This window comes from Ostrea edulis, chromosome 2 (genome assembly GCF_947568905.1).
Source record: "Ostrea edulis chromosome 2, xbOstEdul1.1, whole genome shotgun sequence".
NCBI lineage: Eukaryota > Metazoa > Mollusca > Bivalvia > Ostreida > Ostreidae > Ostrea > Ostrea edulis.
Genome location: NC_079165.1, coordinates 50,653,857 through 50,680,495, shown reverse-complemented (window position 1 = coordinate 50,680,495; position 26,639 = coordinate 50,653,857). Strand labels below are relative to the sequence as shown.

The following is a 26,639-nucleotide window of genomic DNA, read 5'->3' as shown; positions in this document are numbered from 1 at the left end:
ATATCTTGAAAACGACAAATATTTTGAAAAGCATTACTGAACAAAAGTTGTTCAGAATGATAATCTAAACAATATGTACATTTCGTTTTTTCCCTATGTGGCCCCGTTAGGGAGCTACAGTTTGGCCCCTAAATATTTCTTGTAGAGATAACTCGAGAACGGTAAAGAATTTCTAAATACTTGTTGAGCAAAAAATGTTTAAGATGACAAGGCCTTTCTTACGATATCAAGCAAAACGGGCTGACCCTTTAAATTAGGGGTTCAGAAGGGTCCAAATGTTTTGGAGAATATCTCAGAAACTATTAATATTTTATAATAAGTTGTAGAAGCGGAAATGTTCATCTCAACGAGCTTGATCTTATCAAATCAAAAAGTAGGTCATATGTTACGTAATTAGACATTTTAAGGGCCAAAATCGTAAATATTTGACGCCTCATATCTTTAAAACGACATATTTTTTGAAAAGCATTATTGAACAAAAGTTGTTCAATGTGTCATAACCTATCGATCAATATCAAAAAATGGGTCTGTGGGCCTCATGGCTCGCCTGTAGAGTCGATTTTTGTCGATATCAGTCGATTTCAAAAACTTGTAACTGGTAAATATTTTGTAAGGACATATTGAGCAAAAGTTGTTCAGTTTATCGAGATCTATCGATTGATATCAAGAAATAGGCCTATGGTCCTAATGGTTCGCCTGTAGAGTCGATTTTTTGTCGATATCGGTCGATCTCAATAACTTTTTACAGGTAAATATTTTGTAAAGACATATAGAACTAAAGTTGTTGAGTCTATAGAGGGCTAACAAATGACATCAAGAAATAGGCCCGCGGGCCTTATGGCTCGCCTGGAGAGTCGAATTTCAAACGAATTTCACCGCAACTTTTCTTCAGAAGCTTATGATATGAAAAATTGATTATATCTAAAGTGTCTTAAAGTCGGAAATTAATTGGGACTCATTTGTCTTTTTTTTTTTTTTTTTTAACTCCGAGTGCATCAACGAATCGGACGGAAGACCTACTCGTTGCTCGCAACGAGATCGTGTCTAGTTATTATTACTATTATTATTTTTCTTGGTAGTGCCCTCGATTTTATCCGCCATTTCTAAATCGATTTTGATGAGATTTTCAGGAAGATGTCTTCTAGTGAAGAGACTTCCATGCCAATTTCTGAGCGAAACATCACTTCCGGTCGGGAGTTATCTCCCTTTTATTGACTTTTTGAAGGTCGTCCTTGTCCACCTATCTCCTCCATAACTAACAAAGCTATAGTCTTGAAATTTTGACACAAGATAGAGACATTATTCTAGATGTTTTGTCATTTGACCGGAAGTGATTCGCCTAAGCCTTCGCCTGGACCTAAAAAATGGATGAGAACATTTTTCGTCAATTTCTTTGATTTTTGGCATTTGATCTAGATTATCTCTTTTCTAGGAAATATTTTGTTAAGACTTATAGAGCAAAAAATGTGCAGTTTTCCAAGATCTTTCTGTTCATATGACGAAAAAGGGGTCTAGAGGGGCTCAAAGTTTTAAGAGTCAAAATCAGTAAGCATCAAGCATTTCATGGAAAGTCAAAGATTTTGTTTTTCAAAAGCTGCATATATATATATATATATATATATATATATATATATATATAAATATATATATATATATATATATATTTGATTTTATCCCACTTACTACAAACACAAACTTAAAAATGAGTTTGGACGCATCACGGGTCTGGTATCTAAGGACTTCATTTCCTTGGCAACAGGTGCACAAATCCTTGTGAAAATCAATGATTTTTAGCTATCTTAGGGAGATATGTTTCCTGTAAGTAAATATTCTGTTATCTTATCTACTTGATTTAGTTTCAGAATGGTTTTACCCATTTCTAAAAAATAACAAACGCTCAATTTTTCCAGGGTAATTGTTGCCATGACAACGGATAAAAACATGAATTTCCGCACTTACTGATTTTCAAAAATAGCAGAAGTTTATTGCTCCTGTAATTAATATCTACAACCGCTCTTAGGAAAATGAAATCTATATTCTTGTTAGGGATAATCTAAATATTATATCTGTAAAATAAAATTGGTTGGCAACTTAAGTACAGAAAAGTTATAAAAGGTTCAAATGTATGTAAAGCTTGCAATTTCAAAGCATTTTTTAGGGATCAAGGGGGAAACTGATTAATTACAAAATTTACAAGAATATAATTCATATTTGTTTTGATAATTAGATATTTATTTTGTAGTTATTGTTGATTGGAAAATTCACCGACATTTGAATAATATTTATATATATTGTTCAAACATTATAATAATAATGTATTCAGGGTCATTCCAGTGTAACTAAAAGTATCATTTTTGTGTTTGGAAATGATAATGTGTATTGATAATAACCAACCAATTTTCCTACTAAAAATCTATTTGTTATTTTATAATATGGAAGAAGAAAAAGAAATAGGAATTTCTCAACCAGCTAAAGAAGCAACTAGTTTGTCATTTGGTTAGCCCCCCCCCCCCCCCCCCCCCCCCCCCCCCCCCATTTTACAACTGTCTTAAAGAGGTAACAAATTTCAAGAAATTCATGAAATTGTCAAAATCACTTATTTTCAAACACCAATCAGTCTAAGCGTAGTGCTTAAAATTCAATCAAAAGTTTGTTCAGCTGTTACAGAACGCCCATACATGTATATACAATATTTGTATTAAAAAATATGTTAGGCGGCTGTATAGAGGGGTAATTAATCATTCTAAAAATAGTTACAAGTCTAAAATTAGAGTGACCCTGACCTACTTAACGGAGAATGGACCAATGACATGGTAGGATGAGATAGAACGAAAAACCCAATGACGTCAATGGAAAAACCCGAGATAATCACAGAGGACGATCGGAAATTCCAATGACGTCATTGCGGGGATTTGGAAAATCCGTCTGAAAAAACCCAAGGACGTTCGGAGGCCTTAACCATTTTTTGACAGGTGTGTAAACACGTCCTTTCGAAAATTAATAAATGGCTAGTGTATATCAATAACAAAGAATCCGAGCATGTAACCAAAAAACAAAAAAAAATTCAATGAAGTCAGTGTTGATTAGAGATACGAGAATGTTCCACTTTGTTAGGGTTAATCACATAGTATAATAGCACAGAGTCACAATCAGGGACATTCAAATAATTTATCGGTCCTCACATTGCAAATTCCTTTCATGCCGACTATATCTATTTGTTGTGATTTTGTCAACAGAAACATCGAGAGGGGTCACCTGAGGTTTCGTGACATTTCAAATCCGTCCTATGTGTTACTAAGCTTATCTGTTCAGGCAAATAAATATATATATATATATATATATATATATATATATATATATATATATATATTACGTTTTGTTATTTACTTTAATAATGAGACAAGTTCAGTCAACGCCAAAGTAATTGCATTGAGTTTGGCTGGAAAGAAAATACACAGAGTTTTATTATTTTGATTACAACAATATTGAGTTCTAATTAGTAAAATTTCGAATATATATATAAATGTAATAGCTATTTGTAATGTGCAAAATGAAAAAGTCCTAAGGGTATCGTGTGACATATCATTAATCATTATTAAAGTAAATAACAAAACGTAAACAAGAGGTACTGTGAGCAATGCTCATTAAGAATACCCCCCGCTTACCCCAATCCACCAAAGGGTGTTGTTAATAGGTATAAATTACCTCTTTCCTGAGTGTAAAAATATGGTATGCCTTTGTAGAAGAAAATGGAAGATATAGTCCTTACACAAATCCATGGTATAAACCTATAATTTTGACCTTGAGATCAAAGGTCAAGGTCATAAAGAGGTCATGAATGTAAATGACACATAGTCTCATGTTGATACATCCATGTCTTATGGTATGACTATGTCAAAACCTTATAATCAATTTTGACCTTGAGGTCAAAGTTCAAGGTCATATAGAGGTCATGAAGGTACTTGACATATCGTCTCATGGTGATCCACCTGTGTGCCAAATATGGTATGCCTATGTCAAAGAACAAAGAAGTTATGGCCCGGACACGAATCTGGAGACAGACAGACGGACGGACGGACGGAGAGACAGACAGACAGAGTGATTCCTATATACCCCCCTGAACTTCGTTCGGGGGGTATAAAGATATTTTATCTATTTTTTTATTTGCCTGAACAGATAAACTTAGTAATACATAGGACAGATTTAAAATGTCACGAAACCTCAGGTGACCTCCCTCGATGTTGCTGTTGGCAAAACGAGAGTTTTGTAAATCACAACAAATAGATTTATGCTCTCCTTTTTTATAAGAATATAAAATACTATTCGAAGAAACAGGTTTTCTCATGTCCCGCAGCTTTGTTATTTTTCTTGGCAATTAACAATAGAATGCATATTGTTGGTTGAAAATTGTCATTTATTAATGACGATTGAAGAAGTTGACAACTTATTTACAACCCCTATAATAGGGAGATCCCCGAGTATCAACACTACAACTCAGACAACCTAAACAAGAATGTCCTTCCTTTTAAGCATGTCTTGGATGAATTCTGAAAGACCGGTACAAGTGTATGTATTTGTAATGAACTTTAACAATCAAATTGACATTTAGAGGGAAACTTTTTCCCCTTTAACATGATTCATCATATCATAGAAAGAAATCTCAATGTTTAATTATTTATATCCATTTGTGGCAACTATATCTTACTTGCATAACACAAGTTCTTAAAGAACCTAAAAATAGACTTCCATATTTGAGTCAAATTGTAACCACCTAAAACAAGTCTTGTTTCCTTAACTTGACTTGCCATAACCTCGAGACATGTCTAATGTAATTGTTGACTTGTCATGACTTCGAAAAAAAGACTTAAATCCTTAAAATGACTTGTTATAACCTAGAAACAAGTCTTACATCCTTAAATTGACTTGTCAAAACCTAGAAACAAGACTTATATCATTAAACTGACTTGTCATAACCTAGAAACAAGTCTTACATCCTTAACTGGCTTGTCATAACCTAGAAACAAGTCTTACATCCTTCACTGACTTGTCATAACCTAGAAACAAGTCTTACATCCTTAACTGACTTGTCATAACGTAGAAACAAGTCTTACCTCCTTAAACTGACTTGTGATAACCTAGAAAACAAGTCTTACATCCTTAGACTGACTTGTCATAACCTAGAAATAAGTTTTACATCCTTAAACTGACTTGTCATAACTTAGAAACAAGTCTTACATCCTTAAACTGACTTGTCATAACTTAGAAACAAGTCTTACATCCTTAAACTGACTTGTCATAAAATCAATTTTGACCTTGAGGTCAAAGTTCAAGGTCATATAGAGGTCATGAAGGTACTTGACATATCGTCTCATGGTGATCCACCTGTGTGCCAAATATGGTATGCCTATGTCAAAGAACAAAGAAGTTATGGCCCGGACACGAATCTGGAGACAGACAGACGGACGGACGGACGGAGAGACAGACAGACAGAGTGATTCCTATATACCCCCCTGAACTTCGTTCGGGGGGTATAAAGATATTTTATCTATTTTTTTATTTGCCTGAACAGATAAACTTAGTAATACATAGGACAGATTTAAAATGTCACGAAACCTCAGGTGACCTCCCTCGATGTTGCTGTTGGCAAAACGAGAGTTTTGTAAATCACAACAAATAGATTTATGCTCTCCTTTTTTATAAGAATATAAAATACTATTCGAAGAAACAGGTTTTCTCATGTCCCGCAGCTTTGTTATTTTTCTTGGCAATTAACAATAGAATGCATATTGTTGGTTGAAAATTGTCATTTATTAATGACGATTGAAGAAGTTGACAACTTATTTACAACCCCTATAATAGGGAGATCCCCGAGTATCAACACTACAACTCAGACAACCTAAACAAGAATGTCCTTCCTTTTAAGCATGTCTTGGATGAATTCTGAAAGACCGGTACAAGTGTATGTATTTGTAATGAACTTTAACAATCAAATTGACATTTAGAGGGAAACTTTTTCCCCTTTAACATGATTCATCATATCATAGAAAGAAATCTCAATGTTTAATTATTTATATCCATTTGTGGCAACTATATCTTACTTGCATAACACAAGTTCTTAAAGAACCTAAAAATAGACTTCCATATTTGAGTCAAATTGTAACCACCTAAAACAAGTCTTGTTTCCTTAACTTGACTTGCCATAACCTCGAGACATGTCTAATGTAATTGTTGACTTGTCATGACTTCGAAAAAAAGACTTAAATCCTTAAAATGACTTGTTATAACCTAGAAACAAGTCTTACATCCTTAAATTGACTTGTCAAAACCTAGAAACAAGACTTATATCATTAAACTGACTTGTCATAACCTAGAAACAAGTCTTACATCCTTAACTGGCTTGTCATAACCTAGAAACAAGTCTTACATCCTTCACTGACTTGTCATAACCTAGAAACAAGTCTTACATCCTTAACTGACTTGTCATAACGTAGAAACAAGTCTTACCTCCTTAAACTGACTTGTGATAACCTAGAAAACAAGTCTTACATCCTTAGACTGACTTGTCATAACCTAGAAATAAGTTTTACATCCTTAAACTGACTTGTCATAACTTAGAAACAAGTCTTACATCCTTAAACTGACTTGTCATAACCTAGAAACAAGTTTTACATTCTTAAACTGACTTGTCATAACTTAGAAACAAGTCTTATATCCTTAAACTGACTTGTCATAACCTAGAAACAAGTTTTACATTCTTAAACTGACTTGTCATAACCTAGAAACAAGTCTTACATCCTTAAACTGACTTGTCATAACCTAGAAACACGTCTTACATCCTTAAACCGACTTGTCAAACCTAGGAACAAGGCTTACATCCTTTAACTGACTTGTCATGACGTAGAAACAAGTCACAATCCTTAATTTTGACTTGCCATAACTTTAAGAACAAGTCATAGCCGTAACTAAAACAAGTCATTGCATTAACTCGACTTGTTAAAACCTTTGATGAAAACAAGTCACTGAAATGCATTTTACATTTGACTTGTGATAACCTAGAACACCAAAATTCTTTGAATCGACTCGAAACATCTCGAAACATTCCTTGAATCAATGTAAATCACTTGACTTTCTTACCATTCTAGTCTAAAGTCCGACATAAAGGTTGACTTGTAGCTTGATCCTAAGGAAATTCCAATCATTTACACCAGGTTCCAAGACTTACTTAACATGCAATCATTAAGCTTATGCATTGACACGCCTGCTAATCGATCAATTGCATAACAAGAGGTTATGTATAGAAATCAAAAGAGATCGATTTCCGGTTATGCAATAGATACCCAAATTTCACATGCATAGATGGTAAATTGCCTCAATGCAAGCAATTGTTGAGATTTTAATTAAAATATAAGAATGTGATTCGATGAGTAATTCTATTTTCTATTGTTTTACACTCTTATAAAATGCAATGGTCATCGATTAACAACGATTTTTGTTCTGAAGCGAGGGTCAGTGGAGCGAAAACGCTGCCAGAAAATCGTATTTACGACAGGAATTTGTGTTTATTTCATTTTAAACATAATTGTCAATTTTCACCATTAGTTCACAACATTTGCGACCTTTGCAGCAAAATTTGGACTTTGATTTGTGTATTATTTAGCAAATATACGAGGTAAATGACGTTGCCTATGCAAGTGATCCAAAGGTTGTGAAGGAGAATTTAGGTTGTGCATGAGAGTAAGAAGAAAAAGTTTTATGCCATATACATAAATCATTTCTGAGACTTTTTTCTAGTATCTCTTCGACAAGGTTACATGTAACTCAAGCTAGCCTCGACTCCGCTTCCCTTTAAAGACTCTCATATCTTTTTCTTATAAGATCATTGATGACTGTATCACTAAGGATAGATAAAATTTCAGCATAAAACATTCATGCAGAATATTACGATCTACAGAGCAAATGTTTAATCCCCCGTAAATACTTTCTGCAACAAAGCCGTCATCTGATATCTGTGAAGTCGGACTGAACTGAAGACTGAAGTTTATAGCGCACGACGCTGAGTGGAACTTGAAACGATCGTTGTCGCTGTCACATTTGATGACAATGAACCAATTGAATTTTTTAAAAGCTTCATATCTCGGGAATTCTACCCCCGCTCCCTATTTGCACAACAAAAACCTTACACTCTCTTATAAATCTTATGTACACCGGAAGTCAACAAGGACGTAAACGAGTCTTGTGCCACCTATGTTTGAAATAGGGGAAACAACTGACAAATATTCGCAATTGCGTGGCATATAGCGTATTTGACGCTCCTCAAATATTTTATCATGGGTGCAGGGAAAATCCCAATACTCGACACGCCCAGATGGACACCATCTGGCCCAAGGTACCGCAGGTCAGTCCAGAATCCTCTGTGTTTCCAAAAATTAATTCTGTCAGAATCTGATGTTAATTGTTCCAAACACTGATTTATTTTAAAGCTGTATGGTCCGAATTACAATATTTTTTTCCATCTCGTAAAAACGCTATTAAATCATCGCACGTATGTAGTTATGAGGTTGTACGACATATCATAAATTATCTCACCTGTTTTAACCCAAATTATTTGATTTTAAATCGATGTTTACAAATAACCGCGTCACTCTGCCATTTCAAGTGACAGTCACGTGACCAGTTCAAACTTTCAGATCATCGGTGGTCTTATCTGTGTAAAGCTGTGTATTTTGTTATAACAGTACCGTACATCAAGTTTGATAGAAATGAAAATATCAAATACCTCTTAGTAATTCGTTGTTTTACGCTCTTTCAGCTTTAAAACTAGACAGTTGCGTATGAGTTAATACATCATGTTGGGATTCCCCTGACGCGCGTGGGTCTATTTATAGACGTATATTAGGGGATGATTTATATATGTACCCACTCTATATACTTTCTAAATAATATTCGTACTGTTTTCTTTTACATGCAGATGTTTTCAAGCATGTAATTAAGGGAAAGTTAAAGGACATATCTCATGTTTTCAAAGTATACAATATTACATGCATTTTGTCTTCTTTATGCTTATAGTAATTAATTCTAATAGTTCGTTCGCCGAAATTTTGCGATAATTAACCACAATACAGATTTAAATCTAAGCCCCGATTTCAAAAAGTCAAGTTAATTAGGTAGGTAGTCACGTGGTACAGTGACGTCACATGAGCCCTTCGGATTGTGAAAGTACTGCGAGATATTATTAAAAACTCAACTTTTAGGGGCCTAATTAATTTACCATGGGCAACATTTAAATCGATGTTGATAAATTGTCCGAGTTTTATATGTGTTCGCCACCAGTGCACACATATAACGATGTAAATACCCAAATATAGCGAGTAAAGCGTGTATGAAATCGGCAAAATTGTGAGTAAATAATGTTTATATGGGTCGCTGTCTACAAACTGTTTGGGGATGTTATTCCTTTATACATCTGTAATTGGTGCTGTTTTTCTAAAATAAACAGTGCAATCATTATTTATTTTTGGATTAGACAAATTATGATACGTTAAATTGTTGACAACTAGGCCCTATGCCAAGCTATTGTCACGCGTGCATTTCGGAAAGAAAGAAAAAGACAACACACACACAAATCAATAAAAATATTCAAATTTAAAGTGGTAATCACATTATTTTATTTTGATAAAGCAATCTTATTACTATTTTTGAATTGTGATCTGCACGTCTTTAGGAGGTACGAAGTGGGAGCACGGCGTTATAGCCTACTGACGCACTCAAGATGCTACGAGTTCAATAAAGAAATAATTTTATAATTCAATTTAAAGTTAGGAAATACAATATTCTATTATTTGTATAATTTAAAGTTCAGTTTATCTTAATTTTTTGTTGTTGTAAATCTACCAGTTGGTAAAAGTTACATTGTATCGTCGATATATGTTGTTACAAGGTGAAGGTCAGTTGATCCGAGTGTGTATTGAATTTGAAGAGCAAAACAGAATGTATACTATAGGCCTACCAGTGCTTATAGCTTCGATATATCCATTTTCTCGCAGTTTATCAGGGTCTCTGTCCAAGCGATGTTTGAAAAGGTGACTGGGTGTGTTTTTTAAGGTAAAGTTCTTGCTCCAACAAAAAAATTATCCACGTCTTTTTTCTCGTACCTTCCTTCGAAAAATTGAAAAATGCTCAGTCTAAATCCTTTCTACCGACAACTAGTACACCCGAGCACGGCACAAAACATCTTAATGCATTATTATTTACAAGCCGTTAACGTGACAATTGGTTTTTTGTCGATTAAATCTAATCTGTTTATGAAATGGCTAATAGATGATTTCAAACCCGAGGGCGCATATGACGTCACACAAAATGGCGCGTAAACTAGCGAAAGAAAATATGCATATCGCAAGATTTGAATTTCATCGCTTTCAAACTCGAAAACTACGCAAAATATTTCATTTAAAACACATTTAAAGTAGTTTTAGGCGTAAAAAGAGTTAATTTTGCTGAAAAAATTAAAAAGTTTAGAAACATGCGTTGTGTCCTTTAATAACTTTATAAAGTAATTAATCTGCTTTAAAGTTATTATGTACAAAAATAATACGGGAACATCGGGTCATACAGCTTTAAACACTTCCTCATTATAATTAATCGGCGATGTTTTGGGGTCTCTGCGCAATAATTGTCCTATTATAACGCCAGATACACCTTGTCCAGATAATTAAATAATTGGCAAACGAGAAAATGTCTTGTGCTATCACATCAGCCGGTCTCCTCGTCGCGTCATTGCCGCCTATTTGTAAAATACATAGGCTAGGTGGAACAGGGAAACTGCTTCAATGGGGCGAGTTCGCCAACATTTGTATGGTCAATCCTCCCTGAGCACGGAAGTACACTGTCGTTTCGTTCTGATCTAAACACAGTTTATCATACGTTGGATTCACCGAAATAAACTGTTTTAAACGACGTATATAAGAATGTCCAATTACGCCCACCACTAATGGATCCGCCATGGTTTTTTACGTTGGACTTATTCTCTGATCAATCCGGATCGATCCGGTCCGCCGATTAGGCTAACCCGTGATCCATGCAGTGTGCCGATGGGAAATTCCCCTAAGAAAATTTTACATAAAGCGTCACTTACGATTTTATTTGCACATCGACAGTTCATCAAAATATGCCCGCCTAAATCGTTCGATTGTAGTCTATTCTATTGAAAGACACATGAAACGGGAGCCAGTAAAAGTTTCCTCTGTAATCACATAAAAAATAATGCTTCCTTTCACTTAGACAGCTACAAACAAAGACATGATCATGTGACACTTAATCATTATTTCATTGGCTGCTGATGAGGGTGGATAAAAATATATCTCCAAATCAGCTAAAATGATTGGTTATGATTACTGATGACTTAACGTGTAAAATAGATACATGTCCTTCACTTGTGATCAAGAAACTAAAAAAGATGATTACATAACACAGACTACATAACATGATACAGTATATAGTCATGACTAGACAAATTAGCCAAGTGTTAAAAATGATCTCATAAAACATATTATTTGAAAAATAATATTTCAATAGTCGGCATGAAAGGAATTTGCAGTATGAGGACCGATAAATTATTTGAATGTCCCAGATTGTGACTCAGTGCTATTATACTATGTGATTAACTCTAACAGAGTCGAGCGTTCTCGTATCTCTAATCAACACTGACTTCTTTGGATTTTATTTTATTTTTTGGTTACATGCTCGGATCCTTTGTTATTGATATACACTAGCCATTTATTAATTTTCGAAAGGACGTGTTTACACACCTGTCAAAAAATGGTTACGGCCTCCGAACGTCCTTGGGTTTTTCCAGACGGATTTTCCATGCCCCCGCAATGACGTCATTGGAATTTCCGATTGTCCTCTGTGATTATCTCGGGGTTTTTCATTGACGTCATTGGGTTTTCCATTCTACCTCATCCTACCATGTCATTGGTCCATTCTCCGTTAAGTAGGTCAGGATCACTCTACTTTTAGATTTGTTACTATTTTTAGAAATTCTATTTTTAGAATGATTAATTACAACCCCCCCCCCTCCCTATACAGCCGCCTATACTACTCGTCGAGCTCTCGGTGATAATGGAAATATGTACTTCAAATAATACTTCAAATGTGTATAATTTCCCGGCCTACCGGGTACATATTTTGTACATATGTTCACCGAGTAGGATGATTAATTGCAAGTCATATGCTTACCAAATTTTGTATAGATAGGCCTACATGATATTGTATATTTTCCTGTGCACATTGGTAAAAGACAGCAAAATTCCGAATTTTAAAATAGCTACATGTACTTTGAATTGTTGTGCATAGCAAAAAGTAAGAACACCCAACTGAACGTAATTTGTTTAAACACAAAACACAACTTGTAAATGTTGCCATTTATCATGTCATAATGCATTTTTGGAAAGTCACTGTTCTAAAATGACATGTAAGACGTCACAGTCTATGTTTGACGTCATACTACAACTGAAGCAGTGGCGGATCTAATTAAATTACGAGCTTGTTTTGAGCAACTTAAATACAATCTTCTGGTTTTTTAGAATTTAAAAATAGCAACCCGTCAAGCCGAGTTTCCATTCCTTGGTACTTGATATACCTCACCCAGTGATGTGAATCCTGGTGATACCCCCCCCCCCCCCCCTTTAGGATTAGTTTAGTATAGAATGTATGATAAATCAACTAATCAATGCAACTTAACTCACAAGGACAGGGAAATCCTGCTTATGTTTATATGTTTATGAAAAGATACGGTAGTATGCTTGACATCAAATGATTATGATCAGCTTTTGAATGGATGTCATGCAATGTATTGTTGTCTATTTAAATAAAAAGGGGATGGTGTGTTACAACATGTAGCAAACTTGAATCTACATTAAATATTTTATTTACAAGGGGCTGGTATATTTAATCCTTGTAGACGTTAAAGAGAGGGATTCTGTACAATATCATATTGTTCTAATTTGCTCTATGTATGAATAATTCGTCAGTGCTACCTACAATACATGGGGATTAATATATAAAATTAAGAATATCACCACCTTAACGACATTGTATATAATATGAAGATTTTGTTTATTCTATTCTAATGTGTGATCTTCATAAACGTACAAAAAATTTCATTGTTGTTCTTTTAAGCACCCTTATTTCATTGGAAGAGGCTATGTTAGATGCACAGGGATTGGAGTGCGGACTTCCCCCCTCCTTGGTAAAAAATACCTATTCTTATGCACTTCCAGATGTAAGATACTAAGTATTATTTACAAGAATTGAATGAGAAAATTGCATGTAGTTATAGTGCCTCCCCAGCAAAAGATTGTATATCTACATGCACTCAGCGTATTGAATGGCAGCTTTAGGTTGTTTTGCGATGAAAAATATCATTTAGTCCTATTTTAAATGTATGCAAGATCTATAGTGAATTCACATGCTGTAGTACATGAAAAGGATTTTTGGGGCTGTTGTACAGGAAAAAGATTTTTTGGGGGAGGGGGATGTTTTACGTCAAAGATATTACGTAATTAGGAGGTTCAAAGGACCAAGCCATCAATATTTCACCTCTTATATCTTGAAAAGGACAAATATTTTGAAAAGCATTATTGAACAAAAGTTATTCAGAATAATGTTCTTAACAATATGCACTTTTCATTTCTTCGCTAAACGCTCCCAGTTACAAGGTCAACTTCTATAAAATACTTAAGTAAATAACTCGAAAACGGTAAACAATTTCTGAATACACATTGAACAAAATTTTTTTTAAAACACAAGACCTTTTCTTTTGATATTAAGAAAAAGGGGCTGGCCCTTCAAATAAGGGGCCCAGAAGAGTATATAGTCTTTTAAGTATATGTCCGAATTTATGGTAAAATTGCTATGCTTAATCTCTTTATAAGAGCACTTCTCAACATTCGGTATCTAGAAATCCAGAAACATTCAATGTTTTTCTCTACCGTCATATCTCATCTATTCTGAGTCCCAAGGAAGACCTACTCGTTGTTCGCAACGAGATCTCTTCTAGTTACTAATATTTTTCTATATTATAATTTTTTTCTTACTCGATTACTGAAAAACGCGTGGACAGCTTTTCATGAAATTGTCAGGGATGGTAGATATTGATCTAACTTAAAGAAAATTTCTGTTCGACTTAATCACGTCAATTCCGGTTCTAAATATCGCCGATTTTCGATTTTTCAGAGGGTCTCTCCGGACCTTTTCTTCGAAACCATTCAAGATAGAAGGTTGAAATTTTCAACGATTGTAGACGAGGTGTATCTATGCTCATGTTAAAAATTTCAATGATATCTGTCAAAGGGCCTCGAAGTTCGTCTAGGTCCGAACATTTAATTTAAAAAAGCACCCGATTTTTTCGCACGTTTTAAATTATAACTCTTTATTCGTAAATAATTTGTTAAGACATGCATAACAAACGTTGTACAGTTTATTGAGATCTTTCGAGCAACATCAGAAAATAGGTCCGTGGGTCTCATGGCTCGCCTGGACATTTGAATTTGTGCCGTAGCCAATAACTTTTTTGTCAAGAAACTTTTGATAAAACATGTCGAACAAATCTTTGCAGGTTTGCAAGATTTTTCGAAAGATATAAAAAAGTAGGCCTGTGGGCGTCATAACTCGCCTGAACATTTTAGATATGTGTCGCAATAAAAAACTTTAACATTTTTCTTTCTTGAGGAACTCTTTAACAAGACATATAGAACAAACGTTGTTCAGTTTCGCAAGCTCTAGCTAATGCTTTCAAGAAGAATGGCTCGATTGAACAGACAGATTAGTGTCACCGATAACTTTTTGATAAGACATGTAGAACAAAAGTTGTTAGGTTTTGCAACAAGTTTCGAACACTCAAGAAAATGACCCACGGGTCATATGGCTCGTCTGAACAGTCAGATAAGTGTTGCAATCAGTAACTTTTTTCTCGAGAAACTTTTGATAAGACATCTAGAACAAAAGTTGTTTAGTTTTGACATCAAGAAAAAGGCCCGCGGGCCTCATGGCTTGCCTTAAGAGCCCGATAACTTTTGTCTCAAGAAACGTATGATGTTACTCATTAATTAGAAGTTGATCAGCTCAATCAGATCTATCTAATGATATTAAAAAAAAAGAAGAAAAGCAATTGCTTTCCCTTTTGTCAAGGCACTTTCTCAGATATATTTGAATGGTTTTCGTATGAGCTTGAAGCTGTGCACTGGAATTAGTGTAATGGAAGACCTACTCATTATTAGTAATGCGTTCCTGGTTTCGTTTTATTGCCATTATTATTATTTTCCCCTCTTTGTAAATGCGATAACTCAAAAACACCTCAATGAAAGGTGAAGATAGCGAACAGTGCTCAATCTCATAACTCCTATAAGCAATACAAAATAGATAGTTAGGTAAACACGGACCCCTGGACACACCAGAGGTGGGATCAGGTGCCTAGGAGGAGTAAGCATCCCCTGTCAACCGGCCACACCCGCCGTGATCCCCATATCCCGATCAGGTAAACTGAGTTATCCATAGTCAAAATCAGTTTGCCAAGAATGGCCTAACAATCGGTATGAAATATGTCAGACAGCATTTGACCCAATGATAGGTTGTATTGACGAACTAGATCGTTATAACGACCATAGAATTTGCGAATTGCTGACTTTAATCGAGACTGTTGAAACCCCTGTACCATCAATTTGTTTGTCAGTAGCTTGCCTCGATTTAAAAACTGACTATACGCGGAAGAAGCTCTTGTGTATCGAATCAGTTGAGAGATATCAGTGATTTTTTGTTTTGTTTTTTTAAACTACCACCCCTACTTTTGAATTGGGAAAAACTAGCGACATTTTCCTCAAATTGGGAAAAAATCATTCATAGTAAATTAAAATGGTAAAGATGCATAAAATAATCAAATAACATTTTTTTTTATTTGAGGGTTATTTCAGATCTGATTTAAAATCATAAAATAAATCATTATTTAACATTAAATATGTATTGGAAGTAACACCTTATATAGATATTATTTACTTTTTCTAAGAAATATTTATTGTCTAATTTCATAAAGAAAATAATAAATTATTAATTCACCAGCATTTGTACCCATAATCTTGTAAATATTATATTAATAATCAAGTTTCCAGAATGTCTCTCCTGTTTGTATTTTTCGGATTTTAGTAAAACCTTATACTGTTGGCCACTTCCTGTTATTAGCCTGACCCTACATATAATGGCGGTCAAAATAAATTGTCAACAATATGGCTTAATGTGTACCTGGAAACTATATACTTCACTGCATATCTGCTTATATGGATGCCTCTACTGTTTTACATATTCTTTACAAAACATTTTGCATGTGTAGTGGTTTGGAGAATAAAACTGAAGAAAAAACGCATTTACTCTTTGTCAGCAACATACGGTAACCCTTTTTTTAAATGGTCTAATTTCCCTAGATTTGAAATTGGGAAAAACATAATTATATATATAATTGGGAAAAAATGGCTAATTTTAGTGAGGGGAAACAGTCGAATATCGGTGGCATTTTGGCCCCAAAAAAATCATTGGATATAAACACCATATGCAGGTGATAATGGAATATTACTACATAGATATGGGAAGTTGACGATGGAGAAGCTGAAATCATCCCGTTTGTCATACAGTTGAGTTGTCAGTTTGCCGTTAATGTCTACTTTCAATAAAATATCTAAGTATGAAGCAGAAGTGGACGACTCTGTGGTGTCTTTTATTTCGAGCTCACAGGGATATATCGAATCGACATATGAATGAAAGTTATCATTGTTAATAGGCCTTTCCGAAAACGTGAGTTATCTCTCTTTGTGTTCTTACATTTAGTGTGAATATGACAACTTCCGGGTAGTAACACAGTCAGACTGCACTGCGCATATATATTATATATATAGTTATATTAGTATGGGCGCTGTTCAAAATCGAGAACAGTTGAAATCATTTGTACGAGAGAGTAAGAAAATGTTAATGGAAACAAAAAAATAATTTCTGATCGAGTCGGGTGTGATTTTTCGGGGGGAGGGGGGGGGGGGAGAATTTTAAAAATTGGAAATCACGCAGACATTCATTTGTTTACGTATGTCTCCAATAACGACTGACATCATTATTTTGTAGGCAATTTTTTTATTACAGATATTTAAAACGTCGAGTGCCTGTGGTGCAAAGATCTTGCATAACATGCCCCCTCCCCCCTCTTTTCAAAATAATAAAAAAAATCAATTAAATTAGGAAATCAACGCTCTCATTGTTTTATCAGGGCTAAAATTATTCCACTACCACCACCAATCGACTCTTTCAAAAATAAACCAGATTGCAATCTTTGGGTAACTTTCTCCAAAGTACCTGGACGTGCAAATCATTTGTACACTGCAGCATGATGCTGGCTTTGTTAATATCAACTGATATGTTTAAAATGCAGTAAAATAGGTAACTAAATAATTTTTTTTATTAATTTTGTTCAATATTGCTAGACTGATATATATTATTTTTCATAGACCTGTGTGATCCCGGGGGGGGGGGGCATATTTTCAAATGTACTCTCTGGGGGATAGGTAAGTTTACCCCCACCCCCAATATAATGCTTTTGACGTCTCTGTATCTTCCCTCTTTTATTCGTTTTAGCCCCCTTGAAATCTACTTGATTATGTATAGGCACGTATCGTGTCATAACAGAAATTGCAATGACAGATTTAGACACCCCCTTTCGCCACAAATTTACAAAATAATTTGAGTAAAACTCCAAATATTTTACTCAAAATGGCTGTATTTACAGGTACATACTCTTGCCGACTATAAATTGAGGGCGTTCAATTATACGTTATTTTATTTTCAAAGCATTGCAAGTCTAAATGTCAGTTTAAAGATGGTTTGTGACGACGAATTTCTTTATGGTTATACTTGTATTTGAAACTGTATAAAATTTGTGGGCAGACAGCTGGAAATCTGTCAGTGGCCTCTGTTTCATTTACAAGTACAGGCTGGGTTAAATTTTACTCGCCAATCAAAGGAGATGGACATTTTCAGAATCTAGAGGTGTCAGTCCGACATACCTAGACGTACACCGTGGCAGAACTTTTATCGCTGAATGTACTACATTGGTATTGAACTTCTGATATTTTATTATAAATCTAACCGTATTAAAACACGGGTTAAAGATCCTGAGGAAATGTATGCAATATATGATATATACTAATTTTAGTTATAAAACACGTGAAATCCTGGAAAATGGGGGTGGGGGGGTGGGGGGGTGGGGGGGGGTTAGTTAGAATGATCTTACTGCGTCTCGGGACAGGCCCGTCGTAGGAAATTACATCAGTTTAACGATAGAACATTCTATCGGGGGGGGGGGGGGGGTGTCCTCCTCTACTTACAACATTAATTTTCTATTATTTTTACACGCAAAGTTGGTTATTTTCACGTGTATGAAGTAAACCTATGCATTGAGAAATTTTATTAACGTTAACATATTTGTTGGCGTGATTACTGTAAAATTATACAGCAATATATTTGCGGCCTTCTGCACTGTTGCTAATGACGCTTCTCGAATATACTACCCGGAAGTCTTAACCTACTGTTACGCAAGCGCACTACGTTCCGGATCAAGGAAAGATAACTCATGTTTTCGGATTGGCCTATAGACAAAACGTCGTCGATATATCTAAATGTCGAATTGAAGGCCACAGCAAGAAATTTCCTCTTCTCGCGTATAAGTTTTTGAATAAATTCTGCTTCATATGAATATAGAAACAGGTCAGCTAACAAAGGAGCACAATTCGTGTCCATGGGAATTCCAACAGAATGTTGGAAGATCTGATCACCAAAGACCACGAAGATATTGTCAATGAGGAACTCTAGCATATTTTTTATTTCAACTTCAGAGTACTTGTGCGTGGAATCAGAGTGGTGTTTAACAAAGTAAGTTTTTGGATGACTGATGACTAGATATGAATATTTCCTTTGTCCATTTTTGTTGAAGATGCAACTGTCTATGATGTCAAAAAGTCTAGTCTTTAATTTATCGTGAGGAATGGTCGTGTATAGTGTTGAAAAGTCATAGGTTTTGATGTTATTGATTTGGGAAAAGTTTTGCGATTTTAAGTTTACTAAAAGTTCTTTAGAATTTTTTAGAATCCATTTGATTACCACCACTTCTGGTATATGTAGTCGCACAGTAAGTTTGAAGTTTCTCCTTCACAGCTGTTAATATTTTCGTGAGGAGCAACGATAGGGGCTTGGTAGAGCACTTACTGGATCCAGCAATGTATCTTTGTTTGTAAGGGGTTTTATGTAGTTTAGGAATCCAGTATATGTACGGTAACTCATATTCATTCGACCCATTGACTGAGATATTAAATGTGTCTAAAACTGAAGCATGGTTTTGAAGAATTTTCTGTTTTGAAGGGGCAGTTGGAGTATAAGTACGATTACCAAAAGTGGAATTAATGCCAAGTTCGTTTAAAATAGAGTTGTAATAATGAGCCTTGCAAACAAAGACAATGTTGTTATTAGCTTTGTCAGCTGGAACCAAAACATATTTCTCATGTAACCTATCTAATTCTTTTATCACTTCTGGTTTACTAAACACAGAAGGATAGATGGTACGTATTTTTGTTTTAATATGTCTAATGCGGGATTTTACTATTCTTCGTATGCTTTTAACCCATTCTGACAATTATCAAGTTCTTCTTTTTCACATTTAGCCCATCGTCTGGCATAATCTTCGTCAGAATTCATAATAGAGATGAAGTTCTGTCGCCAATTAAAAGACCGAGGTTCTCTGTATTTATGACCTTTTAGAATAAGTGATCTGAGGTCCTCATTTTCAACTATATCAACATCACCAGTGATGACATGTCCAGCTGGACTATAGTTGAAAGAAGATGAAGTACAAGAACACGTTGGTGGATTACGTACAAGATGGTCTATATCTAGGCACTGCAACGTTTGCTTATAATTAAAAAGTTTGGATGCAATAGTAGAAGTATAGCTGTAGGAAATACAGGGTGTAGATTTGAAATTGAAATAAATTGAAATACACGACTGAACCCTTTTATGACCAAGAATGTTGCTTATGTTGACGGCATATATTCCTTTGTTTGTAAATTTGAGCTTAAAGAACAGGCGGCATGATTTGGAAGGAATATCGTCCATGACCCGTGCTGGTTTAAAGAGCCTGTGATAGGCAACATCCATAATCATAGAGTTCAGTCTATATTCAGGTGTTGAAAAATCCAAGTATAGACTAGCTGTAGTTTCTTCAAATAACGTATGTAAAACTCTCAATGGAACAGAGTAAAGTTTTGTACGAATATGATGTGGACCCAATTGTCTGTTGACGTAAGGCAAAAGTGAATCAAACGTGACATCATTCATACTTGGTCTTTTATATGAACGGTGTCCATGATTGCGTTTCCGTCTTTGAGTATTGGGAAAGAGTCCCATCACATTCACGTTATTTTCTTGTGGACTAGTCAAATTTCCCACATCATATACATTATCATTGCATCCATATGGAAATGCAGTGCCTAGGGTCCTGATCCAGTGATCTTCTCGTTGTCTGCGAAATTTTTATAATTTTTTTTTACAAAACACAGTTTTCGGAAAACTTCACTTCCAGTAACGAGATATTGACTTCCGGTATAAATTTTGTCTGCGAGTGTTCTCAAAGGTTTGAAATAGAGAAATGAAATTTTCAGGGATGATAGACCTATGTCTGTAGATGTTAAATTCATCGGTGACACTTCCTGTCCGAATAAGAGGCCTACTTTTGTTTTGTAAAAAATTTAATTCTTTTATCTTTTATATATTTTTAATTCACATTTGCTGTATCAATAAGGATTGAAAACTAAAACAAAATATATTTATCTTTTTGAAATCGGACCCCACACTTCTGAATTATTCATTACTTTCTCTTTGCAGAGTTAGCTCAATCGGTTTAGCCTTTAAATGTGATTACTCAAAAACGCCTCAATAGATTTTTATATACTAATATTTTTTGCAGGTGAGTTCTTAATATAAAGGGTATAAAACGCAGTTTTTTGAAAATCTCACTTCCGGTCCCGAGATATTGGCTTCCGGTTAAAAATCTTGTCTGCGAGTGTTCTCAAAGATGGTTTGAGGTAGAGAAATAAAATTTTCAGGGATGATAGACCTATATCTGTAGAGTTAGAATTACCAATGTCAGAATTAGAGATCTACTTATGTTTTGTAAAATGTTCATGTATACATGTATTTGTACATGTAATATTGTAGACAATGTACATAAGAAATCTTCTTTTGTGTGTGCACTGTGCGTTCACCGTTCAAGTGGAAACATATTGGTTTATATATTGATTAGGTTTTTATAAACACATACAAAATTGCTAGGCTGAGACTGCCGAGATGTCTGAATAATGACGTAACATATACATAAAATATTAACAAGTCGTGCCGTTGGAAAACGGAAGACCTTAAAAACAAACAATACACTCGCTGGAAAACGGAAGACCTTAATAATAATAAGAAACAAAGTGTTACCAAACTTTGTTTGTGAACATAATAATAATAAGAAACAGTAAAAACAATATGGTCCCAAACTTTGCCCCCCCCCCCCCAAACAAACAAACTAAAACACAAACTAAAGTATTTTTTTTTTATATTAATTAATGCATGTCATATAATCTCTTTGAGTATAGATTATGTCGACATGAATAATATTAATTACATTATGTGGTAAAATCAGCAAGAATTAAAACAGATTGAATACTTGTTAGGAAGATCGCACAACCAAATCATTTGTTGGTGTAAAGAATATTCACGATCGCAATTAATTGTTAAAATGCGGTATTTGCCGATCGCTATCAAAGATTTTGAGTTCTTTTAGGCAGCATATATAGTAATATCAAGAGAAATAATTACGTCAGACGTATATTATCACTTAATATTCTGGAGCTCCACAAACGGATGCAATTTTCCCTCCGCAACATAGCACCAGAATTCTGATGCAGAAATTCCAATTTGCATTTCTTCACCACTATAGAAGACCTCAAACTGTCTCAAGATAACAAAAACCACATCTCTTATCATTCTATAGGGCCACAAAGAGATTTGATATTTATTTTGACGTTAAAGATTTGGTATTTGAGATGTTACTAATATTATGTCAGAGTGCTAATTGGAAATTGCTGCACATTTGTTTGGAAATTTTATCGTCTACGAAAACAGATTATGGCAATTTAACCAGTGTCGGATGCTAGAGTGAAGTAGGCTATCCATCATTGTTAATGTTTTTGATTACGAATAATTAACGATTTTTTAAGTTAATGTACTGACAACTTTATCGACAAGTTCTATTTTTACAACCTTGATCAATCCTTTGGTATTTCTATTTCTTCTTCTTCTGCCAAACAACATCAAAGAGTACCAGCAGCCATTTTCGATATCAGAAAAACCTCGGTTTTTGTAATACGTATGCGTAATATTCCTTTTGACAATAACCGTTCATCCGGCACCATCGACTGTAGTAGTGTCAAGCAACCAATACAGAACGACATTTAAATGAATCTATTGTGACTCTTTATAGATATGCTATGTAATGGAGTGATAAGGGAGGATTTTCAAAACAAGACAAGCTGATTCCTCGTTGGATACTGTTAATATTTACTTGATTGAATGGTAAGTGTGCACCATCTATTTCAATAAATTTGCATGCCATATGCTATATTGCCAGTAGAGGGGATCTATGGGGATCTATGTTCATTAGCATAACATTTCGTTGTACTGGGTATGCATGCAATTATGCTACTAGAATAACTGAATCAGTTTATCCAAACTGATCTTTCTCTCGGGGATTTGTGTACAAAATTGACACTGACGAAATAAATATTTGATTGATATGTAATTGTGACCTAGATATCATAAAAGGAAGAATCGGATGGTGATTCCCATTTTATGCTCTCGATTACTAGCATGTTTTGGAAACTATGCTGTTTTCGATTTATGAAAAAAAAAGTTAGAATTCCCCTTTAGACTCGTGAATTGCAAGATGTATCGTATATTTGTTTTAGAGTTTTGAGATTGAATTAGGTGTAATGATTCAAACATATTTTGTTATGTATGTCAGGTGTTACGTGTAATAGTTTATAAAAGACAATTAATCATTTTCTGCAGAAAAAAATAGTAAGTGAATTTACTGTTTGAAGATTTTAAGGACCAGAAAAATGACACAGATCTTTATATTAAAATCTCTGTATAAAGAATTTAGTATTTATGGTGTAACGGTTAGAATACCAGATGGTTTCAGAGAACCATGTATTATGTTACGTCATTAGCAATGATTAGACATAATGTTTCCTTATGTTGCCTAAACCATGCAAAATAATATCTTGCTTTATGAATGAAACGTGTTTGATTACAGCTGCTCCTGTTCTATGCATTTAAAACAAAATGAGTTGTTGGGGTTCTTTTTGGCCACTTGAACTCCCAGAATGTTTTGTGCGTTCATTTGGTGTCAGTTGCACTTAAAGTGTAAACTACATGTAGCTTCAATACATCACAGCACAGGGACCACACTAATTAGAAAGAGCTTGTTGTGTGGTTTTTTTTTTTTTTTTTTTGCCTCCAGGCTTAGATTGTATTTTATAACTTTTTTCCACGAGCAAAATTTTAATGCGATAAAATAAATAGAAATGGTGGTCGTCGAATGAAAACTAATTGCAAAGTGGATGAATCCAATTACTGCAATTCTAAAGAAGACCCATGCCGTGGTTTTCTCAGCAATTTTCTTTCTTGCAGTGTATATAGCGCGCAGATTGAGACATGGTTATTGAAATAGCTAAATAACACTATTTCATCAGAACTTTGATGTACATTTTGTAAATCAACGCTTAACTCTCATTCTAAACACAACATTTACATATCCAACGTATTTTGTCTTTGATATCTTTACAAATTATAATGATAGTCATTTCTTCATGAATGCATTGCTGTTGTAAACAATGATATGATTTAACTGCAACACTTTGTACAACTTTTTATTGTCTGTTAAAAAGCTCTACAGAGCTTGTGTTGACTTGTTGAATGTATGAAGTACCGACTTTAAATAAAAATTTACTTACTTACGCCAGCACACTTTTCATGAAGCGCTTCAGGAACTATGGCGATGTGGAAATTCGCAGGTCATACCCTCATGTATTTTCAAAAATATTTATGAAATTTATTTCTTTAAAAAGCAATTAGCATTACAATCCCATCGTAAACACACACACACACACACACACACACACACACACATATATATATATAGCAGCAACGGTAACTTATAATTAAAGGTGAATCGTGACTATTGGGTAATACTTAATGACAAATGAAATTTAGCGTTACAAAAATATTAACGCAATCCAATGCGCATAAGAAAATCAACTCAATCCGATGCGCAGTAGAAGTCCTACTCAATCCGACAAAAGAATATTTACTAAACTTGTCAAAAATTTAATCAAACGAAAAATGAAAAAAACCCATAAGAAATAAATAAGAGATTTGTACTCACACACACACACGCACACGCACACGCACGCACGCACGCGTGCGTGCGTGCGTGCGTGTGTGCGCACCACCGGACCAGATTGGCTACAGGAATTCGGGTCGGGAAAGTTAAAAGAAGAGTTCAACATAGCATTGTAAGTTTCGAATGTATTGCTTGCATTTATGCAAACTTTCCATTATCTTAATCATCGATAACTGAATTGTTGAAAATTTCCCGCAGGATGCAATCCTAGTATCCTTGTTTGTGTTTTCATGGTTTGTAAAAATGAAATGTTACAAAGTCAGGCAAGCTCTTGTGATGCCGGGAACATTTCTAATGATTATGAAAGAAAGCTAACTTGATCATAAAAGTTTGGAAACTGCATTTCAAATCAGCAATCCAAATCTCATTTCTGAATACTTTTCCCCTTGTGGCAAACGGAAAGAAAAACATTTCCATTACTAGTAGTGGAATCACATCTCTCAAAATATACAGCTTCTACAGTGTCCGAGTGAGATCACATATACATGTACAGGTCTACGAGATTATGAAAATTTTTAAAACGCACGCACGCATCCACCCACCCACCCACCCACCCACCCCCACACCTACCCCCACACCTACCCCCACACAACCTGTCCATTCTACATAATAGTTATGTAGTTTATTCCACACTCGGTTAACATCGTATTAAGATTCCTACTTGTTAAGACCTTTCCAAACATGACTAATACCCCCGCGATGCTCATCTAGATTTCAAATGGTACATTGACATGAGCCAGTCAATTCAAATACCGTTGCTATCCATGATTATATGTTTCAATAATATCGCTCTATATTACGAACAGTAACGTTAATGCATCATTTTAACCATTTCCCCACAAATATTATGGATAAAATACTTCAACACATGCATGTACATACATCGGTTAAAAATGTTTTTTGGGTTTTTTTGTGTGCAGAATATTGATTTAAGTTTAGTGTTCTCTTATCATAAGTATTAATACTCAAGAATTTATTTTACGTCTAGAGGAGCTACATCTTTTTCATTTAAACTGATTATTTGTGTTTAGAATAACACGATGTTCGAATTGACTAGCAACCTAACATGGCTACTAAACAGTTTTCAGTTCGTATATGTCTTTCATAAATATGACACAGGCGTGTTGGGTAAATAGCATTAGTTACACAGTTAGTTAGTGATCTGATACGGAAAAATACATGATGTGAAAAGAAAACCCGTATCGGGCGAGGCAAATACGGAAAAAGAAAAGAAAACCTGTATCGGGTGAGGCGAAGCTAAGTAAGTCACTAACTAACTGTGTAACGAATTTATCAGTCGAAGACCTCTAACTGTAAATGTGTGTGTGTGTGAGGGTGGGGGGGGGGGGGGGGGGGGGTGGGGGTGGGGGGGGGGGGGGGTCTTTATCACACCTTAGACAAAATTGTTGAAATCTAATTGGTCAGATCTTGGTCACATGACGCCGTGAATAAACCGTATCATGCGAGTAAAATGCGAGTAATTTATTGTCGGGTTCGACTTGTAGCCGTGACAAAGTTGGCGAAGCGAAAAGTTGTATGACATAAACCCTCACATATACAGTTAGAGTTCTTCGACGTGATGAATTCGGGGGGGGGGGGGGGGGGGGGGGGCGTTTTAAAAGTTGGCTATGAAGTAGTCGTAATTGCAAAGGAAATATAGGGAAATTTCCAATGTGCAATATAAAAGTTAAAATTAAAAAAATTCTACAATAGAGTTTTAATCCAAATTAAAAAATGATTTTAAAAAGACAATTAGCTTACTAATTGTAAGAAAAAAAGTATGGGTCATCGGGCAATTCTTTTTAAGGGGAGCATGTCAAAGGACGATTTTTGGCCAGTTTTCAAGGAAAATGTCATTAAATAAGAAATGGATAGGTTTTCTACTTGTAGTTTCATACTTTTTCTTTATACTAAATAATCATATGGATTAAGAAAAAGTTCACCAATCATATGTAAACACTGAGTCATTGCATAATATTCCAGGGGTGGTGTCAAAATATGTAATATATGAACTATCACAAATTCAATAAATCCGATATAGAGCTCAGTATGC

The 26,639-nt window shown here is 34.8% G+C and overlaps 1 protein-coding gene and 1 pseudogene across 5 annotated transcripts in view; one reads left to right on the top strand and one right to left on the bottom strand.

The window, feature by feature from the left end:
* Window positions 1-11,305, bottom strand: part of LOC130051458 (uncharacterized) — a 35,839-nt pseudogene extending 24,534 nt beyond the window's left edge.
* LOC125682097 (ovarian cancer G-protein coupled receptor 1-like) overlaps window positions 1-26,639 on the top strand; it is a 169,065-nt gene that overhangs the window by 17,823 nt on the left and 124,603 nt on the right. For 3 of the 5 annotated variants that reach the window (XM_056154413.1, XM_048922512.2, XM_048922511.2), the window contains exon 2: window positions 22,604-22,695. The gene's annotated coding sequence lies outside the window, so the exon portion shown is untranslated. Of the gene's footprint in view, window positions 1-13,174; window positions 13,247-22,603; window positions 22,696-26,639 lie in introns of those variants that run through there. The other 2 variants (XM_056154412.1, XM_056154411.1) reach the window with 1 other exon arrangement.